Source organism: Brassica napus, chromosome C3, assembly GCF_020379485.1.
Source record: "Brassica napus cultivar Da-Ae chromosome C3, Da-Ae, whole genome shotgun sequence".
NCBI lineage: Eukaryota > Viridiplantae > Streptophyta > Magnoliopsida > Brassicales > Brassicaceae > Brassica > Brassica napus.
The window spans coordinates 57,942,258-57,960,257 of record NC_063446.1 but is presented as its reverse complement, the minus strand read 5'-3'; the positions used below and the strand labels follow the sequence as shown (position 1 = coordinate 57,960,257).

The following is an 18,000-nucleotide window of genomic DNA, read 5'->3' as shown; positions in this document are numbered from 1 at the left end:
GATATGAATCATACTTTTGAAGCCTTTAAATCTTCTAAACATTATTTGGAAAGTGATTTTGTAAGTTTTGTTTATGTATCATCACTACATTCATTTAAAAAAAAAATGATGACATGATTTAGTTAGAAAATGACATGGTTTCCTTCTAATTATGACATGTACAAATTTAATGATAAAACTTTGATTTTTTTTTTGTAGATTTTTAAAATAAAATATTTGTATAATATGGCTACATACCATATATAAAATGTAAGTTATATTTATAATTATTATTAAAATTGTAAAATAATATAACTGTAAATATATAGTTTATTTAAATAAACTTATGATAAATAGGTAATTTCCTATCATTATTAATAGTTTATCAAAGTTAATTACAAAAGAATTTTAACAGATAAATTATGACATTTTGATTAAAATTTTATGAATAACTAAACAAGTAATTATTGTATAACATTTAAATCCAATATTTGATTTGAATGTTATACATTTTTCTTTTAACAAATAATGTTTGAATCTTCTAAACATTATTTGGAAAGTGATTTTCTAAGTTTTGTTTAGTCTATATATATATATTATCATAAAAGAAAAATGGTGAAATGATTTAGTTAAAAAAATAACATGGATTCCTTCTAATTATGACATGTACAAACTTTGACTTTTGGTAAGATTTTTAAAACAAATTAGTTATAGAATATAGCTACATACCATAAACGTAAGCTATATTTATAATTATTACTATAATTATAAAATAATTTAACTGTAAATATAAGTTTTATTTAAATAAACTTATGATAAAATAAGTAAGTAATTTCATATAATTATTAATATTTTATCCAAGTTAATTATAAAAGAATTTTAACTAATAAACTATGACATTTTGATTAAAAATTAAAATTTTATGAATAACTAAACAAGTAGTTATTGTATAACATTTAAATCCAATGATCCAAATAATTTTAATCAAATCAATTATTGTATAACATTTAAATCCAAATCATCTATATATGACTTGACAACACTACATATATAATAGAACTAGTTACTAAAGAAAACAACTAGCCTTTCTACAATAGGAGTATTTATATAAGAATGCATATGTATGGTATATATAGAAGATTGGGAAAATATGAAGTGTCTTGTGAAATGCAGTTTGACTAAGCTGAGATTTAAGAGAAGATTAAAACTTTACATTCTCAATTTATTTGGATTCAAAACAAACTTATATTTATGAATGTTTGTTAAAACTGAATTATATTGGTTGAACACTTGTCTGAAATTACATAAGTTTGTCTCCGTGGAATTGACTCGGATGGCATGCTAAAAATATTGGATCATTTAACCAAATCTAAATTGATTGCTGCATATAGACTAAAGGGGACCTATTCAGAGCCGTACTTGATGTGTATTCAAAAATGCATTGAGTTTAAAGGGCCCCAAATTTTCCAAAGTGTAATGTTTTTTTTTTTTTGAACTTAAAAATGGTTAAATCCGGGTCTATTAAAGACACAGACCTAACCTCCGGATAAATCTTCTCCCGGATATTCAAATGAACCGTAAGCATGGATCCATATCCGCGTGGCTACATGTGGAGCTAATAATTTCGCACTAGAGAGGAGTCGATCCCTGATCTGGACCAACAGGACAATTCTTCCTCTAGTGGAAACCACTAGGCCACCACGACTTGGTACAAAGTGTAATCTTTCATAGTGGTTTTGTGTTAAGGTTTCTTAGCACTCGCATTTAATGATCTGTGTTTGAATCCTTGTGTGTATATTTTTGGACTATAAATTTTTTTTAATCAGTTGGTTACCAAAAAAAAAGTTTTTATAGTAGGAAAACCAGATTCTAAATTAAAAAGGAATCACAAACCCATAAAGAAATCTGAATGGAAAATCGAAAAGGAATCATGTCAAGTTTTATTGGTTAAATAATAATTTTCTGGATAAGTTTTCCAAAAACGCTATAAATCAAAAATCTTAATTTGATTTAGACATATTTCAACATCGTTTTATCGTCTTTCGAAGAATTTTTGATACATCACACTGCTTTGTTTTTTTCCCATGGCACCATCCATGTTCTTTTATACATTAGTATTTTCTTTCTCTTCTCGTTTTTGATATAGTATATTATTCATTCAAGAAAAAAAAGATACATGTTATGATTTTGTTTTCATGATTTTTTATCCTCTCAAAACTACATATTTATTAGTTACTAGTGGTCTTCCGATGCTATACGCCAGGTTCGTACATTGTGTTGTCTAATAAGCTGGAATTGCATTCTCTGATTGAATTTGTAAACCACGTTAAGTTGATGTATTCATATTTTGGCCTATTCAATTTTGTATAAGAGTGTTAGTAAGAAAATACAGCTAGGTAAAGTAGCGAAGATTTATTGAAAGGTCATTGTGTTTTGTAATAATAGTTGTCATGGTTGATGTTTTAATATTTATATATTTTACATTTCTACGTATGAAGTGTTTTTGGGGTTGCTGTTTTTTTGGATGATAAAGTGCGAAGTAGGAAAATAATTAGATGAAGACAAATAATTTAGCAGATTTTTAATAAAAAGAGAGAAATTTCAAAGTTAAAGAAGATAACAAAAGTGCTATTGGAAATTAGAACCCACAAGCTATTGTAAGACGTGCAAGCACCATAGATTACTTTCTCTGCAAACCGGACAACTTATTTTGGTACGAAGCCACTGATCAATGCAATTAAAATGAAAATTACGGCCGCAAGTAAGAGAGCAAATATGGTTTCCATCGTTGTAATCTCTGAAGCATACAATGCATATATTGTTTATCTCTTCAGTAGTTGGAGGCCTATTGGTACTCTCTAGGTCGGTGATGGTGAGATCAACATCGAGTCTTGATGTTGCGTTGGGGTTGTAGTCTATGATAGGTAGACTAACTTGGAGATCATTGCTAAGATATTGTTGTTGTCTCTTACTTCATTCATCACGTATTGAGTTGTTTTTTCAATAAAGTATGTTGAATTGGGGTGATGGATGTCATGGTATGTTAACATGAATTTCATGCTCTCAGTTATTGAGTCATTAAAATACTTGAATTATTTGATCGAGTGTGAATAGTACATGGTTAAGAGACAATGTGTACTTTTTATGATATTATTTCTTTTTTCCAAACTAATTTTTTTAATTAGTCTTGATTATATATTAATATATTAATTTTTAATATTAATTTTTATTAGAACCTTCCATGATAATATGTGAGAAAAAAAAATCATGAATAGATATTATTGAATTTTTATTATATTAATCGCTATTTTATATTTGGTTATATTTAAACTGCACTATTTATATTATTTAAATATTTTTAATCAGATATAAACAAAACGTAAAATATAGAAGTTTCAGTAATATTTTAGATCAATTCAGGAATACTCCAGTTGGAAAACTATTTTTCAGGAGCATTGCTAAACCTGAGACAGTAAGAAGCATTCTTAGCCAGACATTTGACAATACTGCTGTAAGTTGTATGATTATTTATATCTTTTAAGTGAGCTTAAGGAATATTTGTTTGCAATTTAGTGCTACTATGATAGCTCAAGTAACGGATGAGCTAGTTGAGGCAATTCTACGGTCAGGTCTTGAGCCTGGTGCAGTTGATGTCGTCCTTGAATTCATTGGTTACTCTGGTCGGCCGCTTGCAGAGGATTTACTCCCACAGGTCAAGGTGCGTTACTCTGATCTTACTCCTTAGCCGTACTTAAAACCAAATCCTTTAAATTTTTTACTGGGGGAGTTTCATGTGAGCCAATCAAGCTTGGACGAGCTTATGGTGAGTGATTTTGATGCGGTTGAAGAGATTGTTGTTCTGCCTAAAACCCGCCACTGTCCTCATGTCTCTCCTCTCTCTCCAATAAAGTAACCCTCGATTCTTCTTCTTATTGTTGTATTTCTGTAAATTTTGTAGGATGAGAAGCCGGAAATGGTGAGTCCACTTATTGAATCATTAGTTTTGAGATATTCAAAGTCCAGTACAGCCCTTGCTCCAGGCATTTGATCTCAGTTTCTTTTACATTTTCGCATATCTGTACAGAAACATATCATCTGAACCAGCATGAACTGTCTACATGTGAGAACTCAGTGTGACAAAACAGTGACTGTATGCATATATTTGATGAAGTAGAGAGCTCAGATAAGGAAAGAAAGCCTTTTGCTCCAGACTTGCTATCAAAATAATAAAAACCTGCACTCATTTTCTATAATCCAAAAGCAGGAGAATCTTATCTACAGCCGAACAAAACAAAGATCTAATTAAATAAGTCTTTTCACGTCGTTTACCATTTCAGTAGCGACATGCTCTCTCTTGTCCTACCACTTTTATCTGACCAGTAGACACCACCTGAGACATCCTTCATAGGTTTGTTGTTGACGAAGCAATGTTTCCCCCAAATACTTGTCTGAAACATTCTTACAGCTTGTATAACAAAAAAAGAAAGATAAGAGATTTATTTTCCATGGGACTTTGTTGAAAGTCTTATTATCCCTATTAGAAATCTGAGACTTCTCAGATCTTAAAGTTTTTTACTTTACCAGTAATTTATCTCACGTGATTGTGAATCTTGTGCCTCAAAGTCTCCTAAGACAAATTTCTCGGGTAAACTTTAGGCGTCGATCGGAAACCTGAAACAGGTTCAGACAATAGCTAATCAGGCTTGATTTTTTTAAACTGGATTTGTTTACGGGGTTGAATGATGTAAAACGGATCCTATAGCCAATTACGATAATCTATAGATGACAAATCAGTTTATCATCAGGATCCAGAATTCAAAGAAATCAAGCTTTTACCTCTGTAGTGGTCTTCTTCTTCAAAACGTTAATACACGGAAAAATTCAAGACTCGATAATACACGGAATATTACAATGATACAATCGTCAGAACAAATTATTATTATATCAAATCTAAAAGTTGACAAAAAAAATATCAAATCTAAAAGTCTTCGTCGAGAGAGAGCACATGATTATCAAACGCGCCGCCTCCATTAACGCTCGATGTAACAGAAGCCTTCTGGTAATCACCAACTCTCTTCTCGAAGAAATTTGTTTTACCCCGAAGAGAGATCAACACCATCCAATCAAACGGATTCGCCGCAAACTCGATATACTGACTCATCAGGTCACGGTTCATCCCCACCAGCGCGCACAGGAGCGTGTAGCACACAAACTCCCTCTCGATCTCGACGGCGTCCCAGACGATCGACTTCACGCGCTCCTCCGTGAGATTCGTCCTCAGGAGGGTGTAGATCAGGCAGGCGAAATCGCAGTGCAAAGCCGTCGTCTCGAGAGATCAACTCGTTGGAGAAGGTCAAACCAGGCATGAGCCCTCGTTTCTTGAGCCAGAAGATCGAGCAGAAGCTACCGGAGAAGAAGATCCCTTCGGCGCAGGCAAAGGCGACACTCCTCTCCGCGAAGGTCTGAGATCCGTCGATCCACGTCATCGCCCACTGAGCTTTCTTTTGCTAAGAAAGGAACGCCTATTTATAGGATCCAATCCATGAAGAATCTGAAGAGATCGAAAGATCTAGTGAAATGAGAAGTCGTGGGGGAAGAATTAACTGAGATTAAATGCTCAGTTTATGGCTAGAGCAAAAATCGTACTGATTCCATTACTCTGGTTCGACGATGAAGATTATAGAAAACCCAACGAAACCAAAACGCGTGACTTACACAAACCAATCAGCGCGACGACACTTGGCATGAAAGCCCCCACCTTCTAGATCGACTTGGATGCAGGAAATGACATATATTTCAACTTTATATATATAGATATGAAATGGCCCCAATTTTTTAAAACCGCCTTAAGCCTTTAGATACACTCTCACGGTACTGGACTATTGTAATTTGTAACTATCGAAAACTCTAGTGGGAACTTTGGTGCAAGGGTGATAAGTAGAGTTTACGGTGATGACTTGCCCTTCAAACCATTGTCTTTGTCTTCTGATTATGTCGTGTTGAATAGTCGCGAGTACGTCATCATCTGTTTCTGCTTATGATCTATACCAACTCAGGGACTCCATTCTCCATACTTTACTAGACAGTAGCCTTAGCCTAAGCCCTTTGATGATCTCCATACTAGGGTCCTCGTTGTGGGCTAGATTGGGGTCGAGAGAGGTCTAACTAGGGCTCATATAGTTTGTGTGTTACATGGAGAGTTTTTATTTGAATAAATAAAATATATAGCTAACTCATCATAAAACTAACAAAGGAAATGAAAATTCAAAACGGTTATTCTATCAAGTCTACCTCTTGACTATCCGGGAGAAAATATAACCAATGGTCCTTGAATCTTTTGCTAATCCGTCTGTCCGGCCATTCCGACTCCCAGGAATATGAGACAGTCTTAGATTTGAGTTTATTATGGGCTTCCAACTTAAAATCATTTGGTAATTAGTGGATTGGCCATAACCTTTTATATATTACTTAATGTCCCTTAAAATTTCCGACGTGGGATATAATATATATATCCATAATAGATGTTGATGTGATGTGTTTATTATTTGCTTTGATTCTTTCCACAGAGCCATCTATTGCCTCCGCACAAGCGCGAGGTTGTGGACAGAGTTCTTGTTTCATCTCAATATTTGTTAGGGTTATTGTAGCTGTGAATTTTGCGTTTTGGGTTGATCATTGTTTTTCAAGTTTTTTTATTGTTATAGGGTTAGAGTTGTGATGATGAACTGCGTATGCACTGTTCTGCACTCACGAAAAACAAAATTGTATTAGTAATGTGATTGATATAGTTCATGGTGTTGTTTGCTGTGTCACTGAAACTTATTGTTTGTTTGTCTTTTTAATTTGTTACTTGTACTGTTAAGATTACATAAATTATATTAAGGTTGTTGAGAGTACCTTTTGTTTCTGGATATTTTTTCTCCGGTTTAGTTGTGTAAGTTGTGTGTATTAAGTAATAATTTTTTTTTGTTCTTATTATGTTGATTATATGTTTTTATTTTATTTTTAAACTTGTTGGTTTTACCGGACCTTTAAAACAAATATATGAAGACTTGTAGAAATAACTATAAAAATGAGTGACAATTAGTATTTGAGTCTTAATGAGTCTTAAATGAATATATGTATTTCTCATAAGAAGACAATAGCATTGATTTTTTGACATTTAGCATGTAAGCTATTTTCATAAGACAAGAGGAGTGAGTAGGTGGACATGTTTGTCTGTTAGGATTGTCTCTTGTATCTCCTGGTGTGGCTGTGTTTGTTTATTTTTTATTTGATGGGTAATATGTAAACATAAATCATTGTTAGTTGTATTTATCAGAGTTTGTAACTTACTCTTTTTTTTTGTTTAGGTAATTTCACTGATCTTGGTTGTCGTCTTCTTCGTAAGCATCTGTGAATGTAAGTTTGTAAATTGTTAAATAGTTGGCCGTGTAGTTTGTATTTGTTTAGCTGGCTCAATGTATGTGTCGTTGAGTTTTAGTTGAGTTGTTTGGTTTGATATATTTGTTTTGAAGTTTATTTGTAAGATTAGACAAAAAGAGAGGTGATCGTTAATGATTCGTCTTTTTTGGGATTCTAGTTTTTGGTGTTTTGATTGTTTGGGTTCATTGTTGTTTCTTTTAAGCTGTAAAATAAAGATTTGTGTAAAATTAGATTGATAAGTAAGAGAGATAAATAGACGACCACAAATATTGGGTAGGAAATATATTTGATTATTGATGTTAGCACAATGTAGACAGTAATATAAAGAGAATTATGTGTTGATTGTTTCTTACGGATCAATGAAGAGACGAATAACGACTCAAATTGTTTCTTTGTTGAGGTCAGAGTCCTGGACAGAACGGATTTGCCCGCAAATTTTAATTCAGTTTCTCCGCATGTTCATGTATTACTTTCGTAAATATATATTATGTTCGACCATCAATGTACGAAGTATCATTTAGCTTAGTGGTATAAATGTTGGTGTTTATATCTCAATAACCTGGGTTCGAGCCATGAATTTGAATTTTTTTTTAACTTTTTAAAAGTGGGACCCACAAAACGCTGACAAGTCGCGCTAAAGAGCGAGTAAAAAATCAAACTATTATAATATAGATTTTTAATTAATTTGGAAAAGTAACGCATCAATTATTTTGGTTCCGAGGGTTTGGTCCGATTGATATCTACTTCGCTTCCACCGATGTAACATCATTACATCACCTCCAAAAAACACTCAATTTTAAATTTGTAAAATTTTATACATGAAATATAAATGTGTTTTTTTCCCAAAAAAACTTTGAACTTGACTTTAAAAATATTTATATTTTATATTATAGTCCTTTTTATAATTAATTCAATTCTATAAGAATATATAAATAACTCGCACATATAAAAATGTTACAACAATATTAGTTAATCAAATGTTACATTAAAATATATAATTTTACATGGAAATACATAATTGAATATTATATTACAAATAAAATATTACATTATTCCATAAAACTATTTCTAAAATATCACATTATTACATATGATCAACTAGAGCATTTGTTAAGTTTCTTTTGTTATATTATTTTTTTGTCTAAATATAGTTTTAAAGTATTTTAAATCGTATTTTAAAGTTTTATAATTTTCTACGTAAAATTTAAAATTATAAAAAATTGGAATATTTACGGGATATAATTTTTTAAAGATTAAAAATGACAGACAATTAAATATTTAAGTATTATAAATGTAATGTTAACTGTAAGGACCAAATGAAAATAAAAATATGAAACTTCAAATTTAAATTTTGAAGGTTTGTTTTAAAAAAAACTAGAATATCTTTTGGAGATGTTCTGATGAATGAAATGTACGTATTTCGGCCGTTTGGATATTTTTTGTGGGGCTCAGATATACATTTATCAATCGAATCTTTCAATTAATTAATACAGTAAGTTTCTAAATATTAAGTAAGTCGTTCAATTTTGTTTATTAAAATATTGAATTAATAAACAGTTTCAAACTTTTCAATTAGTTCAATATATTAATAAAGAATCAGAAATAAGTGGTGCAGTTCTAGCCAAATTATGTTAATTCTGTGATTGAAAATTTATTTCGGAATTGGGACCAAAGTGTAAGTCATCTCAGTATTAGCTTAGTCATGGTTGATAATTGTATAGAGATCGGGTAAACATTTAGATTCAGTTAAATTATTTCTGGTTTTAGGTGAATAGAACACATTCACATTTTTTACACCGTTGGGTGGATTTAAGTAGGTTTAGATATCCGTTCATATACTTATTATATATCCAAAATTATTTAAGATTTCTGAACTTTTTTGCTCAGTTCATATACTTATTATATATCCAAAATTATTTAAGATTTTGAAATAACACTTAATAGACAATATATAAAAATTGAGTATTTGAAATTATTATTGGATTTTGAAAATTATTCAAATACTGATCAGATTTTTGAGTATTTATTCAGATTCGGGTTTTCAAATGTTTTGAGTTTTATTTTTGGATATTTTTGGAATCCATCTGAATAATATCAGATAATTGAATTACTGCACAACATGATCCGTTATTCTATTTTTATATATCAGTGGTTGGATTCACGGTTTTTTTTTTGCATCGGGTTTAGATTCTAATTTTGAATCCAGGCAGCCCTATAATACTGTAGTCTAATTCAATACTAATCCGTATCTCTGCGGATATTTTACATCCGTTTTATAAAGAGAAATTCTCTTAGATAGACTTTTTAGTTTATTTTCACAAAAATAGACTTCAAGAAAAAAAAATGACCAAAATAGATTTTTATTAAAGGGTAAATATGCATTTATACACAAGGGTTAACTAATCTAGACTTAGGGTTTAGAGTCAAGGGGTGAAGTTTTGGAGATAAGGTTCAAATTTTATAAAATAAAAAATAAATATTAAAATTTTCAAAATAAAAAAGGTCTATTTTGGTCATTTTGTTTTTTCAGTACTATTGTTGTGACAAAAACTTAAAAATGTCTATTTGAGAGAATTGTCCTTTTATAAATGTACTTGTTATTAATACAAATATTTTAAATATATATTTTTCATTTTAGTGTTATATATTGTGTAGTTCTATACTAATATTGTTTATGTTTCTTATTAGACATTATTAATATATATAGTGTTTTGTTTAAAATATTTTACTTTGTTATTAATTTTATTACTTACGAATATATTTTCGAGTTAGGTACAATAAAATAATAAACTGAAATAATAAAATAGAGAACCTCCTTCAAAATATGTTTTATAACATGGGGTTTTTGCCAAAACTAACCCACAACTTGATTTTAATCTCAAACCTATACCCAAACTTGAATCAAATGCAAAACTAACCTAAAAACCTAGTGAAATTACAGCTCAACCCCTTGTGACCAAAAAAAAAAATAGAAGCCATTTTTACGAATATAGCCTCAGTAAATCGTCTGAGTCGTCTGAGAAGTTGGAAGTCGTCTGGACGACTGAAGTGTAAGTCGTCTGGTACCAGTTTATTTTAAAAATAATTTATAAATCTTGTAAAAAAATATTTTGATGCGTGAAAAATAAAAATCAAGTAATTATAAACAGTTTTAAGTGATATAAATTAAAATATGATAAAATTGATTTGTTTTGAAGATAGATGAGTGGAAGTAGTGAATCATGAAATACTTTGGTTTAGGAGTTTGGCAAACATATGTTGTAGTATTGTATGTATTGTTAGGGTTAGATTTTGGAAAACTAAAATATTTTTTTCAAAAATTAGTTTTCACCTATATGTGTTTATTTCTGTGTATACTAAACACTTTTCAAGTTTGATTTGGTTTTATGAAGTGTTTAATTAGATAAATAAGTTTAGGGGTTATGTTTAGGGTGTGGACGACTTATATTTCAGTCGTCTGTTGAATAATTTACTCGGACGACGTATATTTCAGTCGTCCAAATCGTACCGAACCTTTAATTTTACCAATGTACGTTTTAAACTAATCGGATCATTTTACTCGGACGACTTACATTTCAGTCGTCTGGTGAAGAAATAAAAACAGACGACTTACATGTAAGTCGTCCAAATATTCCCGCCTAAATTTTTTTTTAAAAATTATTTTCCCGCTTAAATAATTTAAACCAGACGACTTACTTGTAAGTCGTCTGGAAAGTCTTCTATTTTATTTTCCCGCTAAAAATATTTAATTTCCCACTAAAAATATTAAACTCTTCTGGACGACTTACATGTAAGTCGTCTGTTTTAATTTCTTCAACAGACGACTGAAATGTAAGTCGTCTAGGAAGTCGTCTGAGTCTAAAATATTTAACCTAATTGGATTTTTTGTCTCCCTATATAAAGAAAAATTTACACATTCACTCTCCTCCTCTCAAATGGCTGCAACAAAAATGTAATGTTCATCATTTTAAAACTCTCCAACCTCTCTCTAATCTCTTTGACTTGAAAACACCAAACTTTATAGGAATTTTTCAGTTTTGTCTCATGTATTTCTTACTAATCTATCTCTTTTGCAGGTTTTTAATCAAATGGTACTCATCTTCCACTAATTTAAAGGTAGATCTATTAATTTTAGATATGTATTTTTGTGTGTTCTATAAATGTAGATTTATCTAATCTTCCACTCATTTTCTCTATTTTTAAGTCATTTGAACGTTTTTAGATATGCAGGTTTTTCAGATCTGGATTTGATATGCAGATTTTTCAGATCTGGAAGACTTCTGAGACGACTTACTTGTTAGTCATCTGGAAGTCGTCTGGACTTCTTGGAAGTCTTCTGACAAAGTCGTCTAGACTTCCAGGAAGTCGTCTGGACTTCCAGGAAGTCGTCTGGATTTTTCTGAGCGTTTTGGTAAGTTCTTATGTCTGATTTTTCTTCATTTGGTAACTTCTTGTTGTATAAAGTTCTTACTTTTTCCCAAACTAAAACTCTCCAAACCCACTCTAATCTCTTTGACTTGAAAACACCAAACTTTATATGAATTTTTCAGTTTTGTCTCATGTCTTTCTTACTAATCTATCTTTTTTGCAGGTTTTTAATTAGATGGTACTCATCTTCCACTAATTTAAAGGTAGATCTATTATTTTTAGATATGTATTTTTGTGTGTTCTGTAAAGGTAGATTTATCTAATCTTCCACTCATTTTTTTCTGTTTTTAAGCCATTTGAACGTTTTTGAATATGCAGGTTTTTCAGATCTGGATTTAATATGCAGGTTTTTCAGATCTGGAAGACTTCTGGGACGACTTACTTGTTAGTCGTCTGGAAGTCGTCTGGAAGTCGTCTGGAAGTCATCTGGAAGTCGTCTGGAAGTCGTCTGGAAGTCGTCTGGAAGTCGTCTGAAAGTCGTCTGGACTTCCTAAAAGTCGTCTGGACTTCCTGTAAAGTCGTCTGCAAGTCGTCTGAACTTCCTAAAAGTCTTCTAACAAAGTCGTCTGAACTTCCTGGAAGTCGTCTGGACTTCTTAGAAGTTGTCTGGACTTCTTAAAAGTCGTCTGGTCTTGTCTACTCAAGTGGAATCCAAGCTTGTCTTTGTAGAGGAATGATCTATAATAGTTTTGTTTGTGGTCTGTTTTGTGAATTGCATGTCTACTCTTTTAGTTGTGAATTTTTTGTAAAATCAGTAATAATGTTTTCCAAGATGTATTAAATGTGCTAACAATGTGTTTACACATTTACAAATCAATGAAATAATAGACTTCAGTAGCCTTTTTCTTATCTTTGGATCTCTCATATGCAATAATAAACTCCAATGGCCTTTTCTCATCTTAATAAACAAGAATGTTGGTAGCTTCATATTGATACAACATTTTAAGAAGTATTTAACCCTTCTTCCAACTCATAACAATTGTCATCATTATTGTCTATAACAATAATACTTAAGAGATGGAAACAAACAATAGTAACTAGTCAAAGCATATCATATTTTTTTATAAGTTTGCGTTGAAAAACTTAGTCAAATTTAGTAAAACTAAGGGAGAGAACATATTTTGTAAATATGAGTTTTACATATCTTGAAGTTACTTATCACTCTTAAAAATACAAGTTATTCAAAAACTAACGTAGAAGACTTAAAAACTAGCGGAGAAGACGCAGACGACTTCAATCTAAGTTGTCCAGACGACTAAACTATACGTCGTCTGGTCAACGCAGAGGTTATTTTTGCAATTGACTTTGAAATGTGTTATTTCGGACGACTGAAAAATAAGTCGTCTACTATTGTTTGGTTAAAAAAAAACTCCAAAAAAGCTAGACGACTTACATTTCAGTCGTCATAAGTTAGTTTTGCATTTGACTGGATTATTTCAGAAGTTTGACTTTTCTGGACGACTTACATTTCAGTCGTCTAGTGAAAATTAAAATAATAATATTTTTATTAAAGTAGACGACTTACAGTTAAGTCGTCATACGTTAGTTTTGCAATTGAAAAAAAAAACTTCAAGATTTAATTATATACAGACGACTTATAATTCAGTCGTCCACGAGACGACTGAAATGTAAGTCGTCCAGGATTTATGAGGTTTGACCAGAATCTCGGAAAAAAATCCTCGACGACTTACAAGTAAGTCGTCTGGTGGATGACTGAATTATAAGTCGTCTGTGTATAATTAAATCTTAAAGTTTTTTTTTTCAATTGCAAAACTAACCTATGACTACTTAATTGTAAATCGTTTACTTTTAAAAAAATATTATTATTTTAATTTTCGACAGACGACTGAAATGTAAGTCGTCTGGGGAAGTCAAACTTGTGTAATTATCCAGTCAAATGCAAAACTAACCTATGACGACTGAAATGTAAGTCGTCTAGGTTCTTTGGAAATTTTTTTGAAACCAAACAATAGTAGACGACTTAACTTTCAGTCGTCTCAGGTTACAGATTTCAAAGTCAATTGCAAAAATAACCTTTGCGTTGACCAGACGACTTCCAGGTAAGTCGTCTACAGCCAGACGACTTCCAGTTAAGTCGTCTACAGCCAGACGACTTCCCAAGTAAGTCGTCTGACGAACAGATCTGGAAAAAAACTCGATGTCATACCTTAAATTGGTGAGATAAGTTCCTTAGCATACATAAGGCTTCTCCAAGCACACAGAATCACAAACGAAAGTCACCCACCCAGAATTGTTAGCTTCTATGACTCTATGAACGATAAAAATTTTAGAATCAAAATCTTGGGTTTTTTTAGCTCATTGTGGAGAGAAAGTGAGAGATATGTTGTGTTTAGTTCACAAGAATGGAAAAAGAAGAAAGGTAAATCGATTTTGGGAGCATTAAGAGCTTCAAATTGGTTGTTCATGGTGGTTGTGGTATTGATGACAATGGCAATCTTGTAATTACTTGAAGATGATGAGGGTGAGAGAGTAAAGATGTCATTTTCGAAAAAAAAAGAAAAAAAAAATTGATGGCATTTTCGTAAATTATATGAACTTGTGGGGTGAATAGGGCAAAACCAATTTTCAAAAAAAAAGGAGGTTAGTTTTGTGTTTGGCTTTAAGTTGTAGGTCAATTTTGCAAAAAGCCCTTATAACATATATATGTATATATTTTGATTTCGTGGTGCATTTTAAAAAGTTATTCTTTATTATTTATGATTTTATATAGGGAGAATTTCATGTTTACCACTTTCATGGTACCATTTTTTATTTTTACCGCCACTAATGGGACATTTTCAAAAATATTTTTTTTCATTAAGTGGCAAAATATTCTTATACACTTGTTATATATATATATATATATAATAAATAATTATTTAAATAAATAAAAATAAAAAATAATTTTTTTACGTTTCCGAATTATACTTTTTTCAAATTCGAACTTTTTTACAAACAATATTTTTGAATTTCTTTTTTTTTCAAATTTTTCTTTTTTTTCAAAATTTATTTTTGAAAATCGAAAATTATCTTTGAAACTATTTTTTATAATTTGTTTTCTATTTTTTTAAGTATTTATTTATTATTTATTAGAATCCTAAATTTCACATTTTAAAAACCTACTCCACCTCCCCTCAACTCTAAACCCTAAGTCTAAATTAGTTAATCTTAGGGATATAAATGTTTTTATCCTTCGTTAAAAATGAGGATCAAAGTGATTAGGGTAAACATGAAAAGTGGTACTATGAATATGATATTTGTGGCAAATACCACATTCATAGTACCACATTCATAGTACCACTTTCATAGTACCGCTAACAAATACCACATTCATAGTACCACTTTTCATGTTTACACTAACCACTTTTATCCTCACTTTTAATGAAGAGTAAAAGACATTTATAACCTTATAGTTAACTAATTTAGACTTAGGATTTAGAGGGGTGTGGTAGGTTTTTGGAATGTGAAATTTAGGATGTTAATAAATATATAAATAAATACTTTAAAAATATAAAAAAATATAAAAAAATATAAAAAAATTTAAAAATATAGTTTCAAAAATAATTTTAGATTTTTAAAAAGAACTTTTGAAAAAAAATTTCGAAAAAAAATTTATGAAAAAGTTCGAAATATATTTTTTCAAATTTGAACTTTTTTATAAATAATTTTTTTGAAACATTTTTTTAAAAGAATTCTTTTTGAAAATCGAAATTTATTTTTGAAACTATTTTTTAAATTTTTTTTTATATTTTAAAGTATTTATTTATATATATATTAGAATCCTAAATTTCATATTCCAAAAAATCTACCCCACCCCTCAACTCTAAACCGTAAGTCTATATTAGTTAACCCTAGGGGTATAAATGTTTTTTACACTTCATTAAAAATGAAGGTAAAAATGGTTAGTGTAAACATGAAAAATGATACTATGAATGTGATATTTGTGACAATTTCCCTTTTCGTAAAGCACACAAATTTTTTTAGAAAAATTGCTAAAACTATCACATTTTTAGTACATTTTTTCATGTTTACCTTAACTACATTTACCTTTAGGTTTAAACAGAAAAAAACAATTATACCCCTAAATAAATAAACATAGAAACCAAAGCTTTATATTTCGGTGTTAAGAACTTTCAGTTCCGATGACCTCTGACGACGACCTCCGACGATCATAGGTGATCTCTCACGATCGCCTATGAACCCCAATGAATGAAGATGACTAACCATGACCATCAAGTTTTCTCGATTGTGGTTTATGACTTCCAGGGAAGCTCCACTTCCACTGTTTCAGTCTCCTTCTTACTTTCTCGATTCAACTTAGTTTTTGAATCTATACCAAAATCCCGCAAAAGCAATCACTAAAGCTTTTGGATTTCGTTTTTGGTTTCTGCTTAGAGTAATCAGCAGAAAGACCTCTCTTGGATCACGAGGTGCTTTAAAGGTTGACGACTATGGTCTAAATACTCTTCTTTATCCACTTGTAAGTCTAAATGAAACATGTACGCTTGTTTGGTAGTTGTGTCTGTGTGAGATGATTTTATCTTTGGGGTGCTTATGAATTCTTAGTTTAGTATGTGTCGCTCGCTTTAGTTTATCCATTGATGTTCCTTAATAAGAAAAGAAATGAGAAAATTAAGTTTGTTAATTTGGTGAATATTTTGTAGTTTCAGGGTTAACTGTAACTAGATCTGTGTATATTTACTCTTGCAGTTGCATTTAACATAATCTTAGGACCTTTGATGGGATGCCAAAGAGCATGCTTTTTGATATTTTAAAACAGTGTGTGAATATGATTCTTTGGAACCGTATATGAGTCAAAGAACACTAGAAGTGCATTGAGGAAACACCATCGAAGCTATGTAGACAGTCAAAATAAACCTTTGATAGTGTATACCATATAATTCAGACACTTTTATTTTGCTTTGTACATAAATTATTATTTCTGATAGATATCCTGAACTAGAATTTGTTTTGTGATTGCAGTGTATATGTTCTTTCAGATGCTCTTGAAAAGTCTGTATCAACACTCTTAAATGGTATTTTACGCTGGTTGGTGCACAGATTGGCTTGCACTCAAGCCAGAGAAAGTAAGGTGCTCACATGTTAACTCTTTAAAAGATAACAGTGATCAGTGGCGGACACAAGAATTATGTTAAGGGGTGTTAAATTACCAATTAAAATTAAAAAAAAAAACAAATAAAAGCTGTCATGCTAGGCTTGATGTGTGGTTTGAGGGGTGTCAATATGAGGATTTTACCCAAACTACCAAGGAAATTTTGTTGATATTAAACACAATTAAAATTTATACAGATTTAAGGGGTGTCATGTGACACAACAATCTCCTTAGACTATCTTCAATGGTATACAATATTTTTCTCTATATTTCACTCTAAAATAGAGTAACTCTATTATAGAGTTGGATTTTCTCCAATGTTTCACTCTAAAATAGAGTTACTCTATAATAGTGTGGGATATAGAGTAATATTATTTTTAACTGTATATTTAGAGTAAACAAACAACTTTACTCTATATTCCACTCTATTATAGAGTAAATCTATTTTAGAGTGAACCATTAAAGCAAATCCAACTCTATGATAAAGTTATTCTATTTTAGAGTGAAACTAGGTGATAACCCGCGCCCTGCGCGGAGTAAATAGATTTCAAAATATTATCACTTTTAATTTCTAGACATAATAAAAATTAAAGTCATAGCAAGAAATACTATATGTTATAAAGTAAGGGTTAGACGAAATTTAGTATATCAATCTAAATTAAGCTGCAGAATTTTTGTTTAAAAATTGTATATTTGTTTGCATAAAATAAATTATAAATATAAAATAAAACGAAACATAAGCAATAGACTAATAAAATATAAAAGAAACAATGTCTTGAATGGTTTCAAATCGGAAACAGAGTTAAAGCTAGCCATTTGATTGCTTGAGAGAATGTTTTGATATGAGCAAAGTCGAGAAGAAAAGTGTGGTGAGTTTTCTAAATTATAGAAGCCGTATATTTATACTAAAAAGGAATCGCCATGGGGTCGGTCATATGGATTCAAAATAATGGCCGTAACTAAATCGAATATTACACATAACTTGCGCTCCAATCTTAGTCGAGAATTATTTTAATATTGTAAATAGTTAATGCAAACTTCCTTTTATCAATCGC

At 30.7% G+C, this 18,000-nt stretch overlaps 1 pseudogene; it reads right to left on the bottom strand.

Moving 5' to 3' along the window:
- Positions 1-4,052: 4,052 nt before the first annotated feature.
- LOC111203801 lies at positions 4,053-6,051 on the bottom strand (annotated as a pseudogene).
- Positions 6,052-18,000: the final 11,949 nt, after the last annotated feature.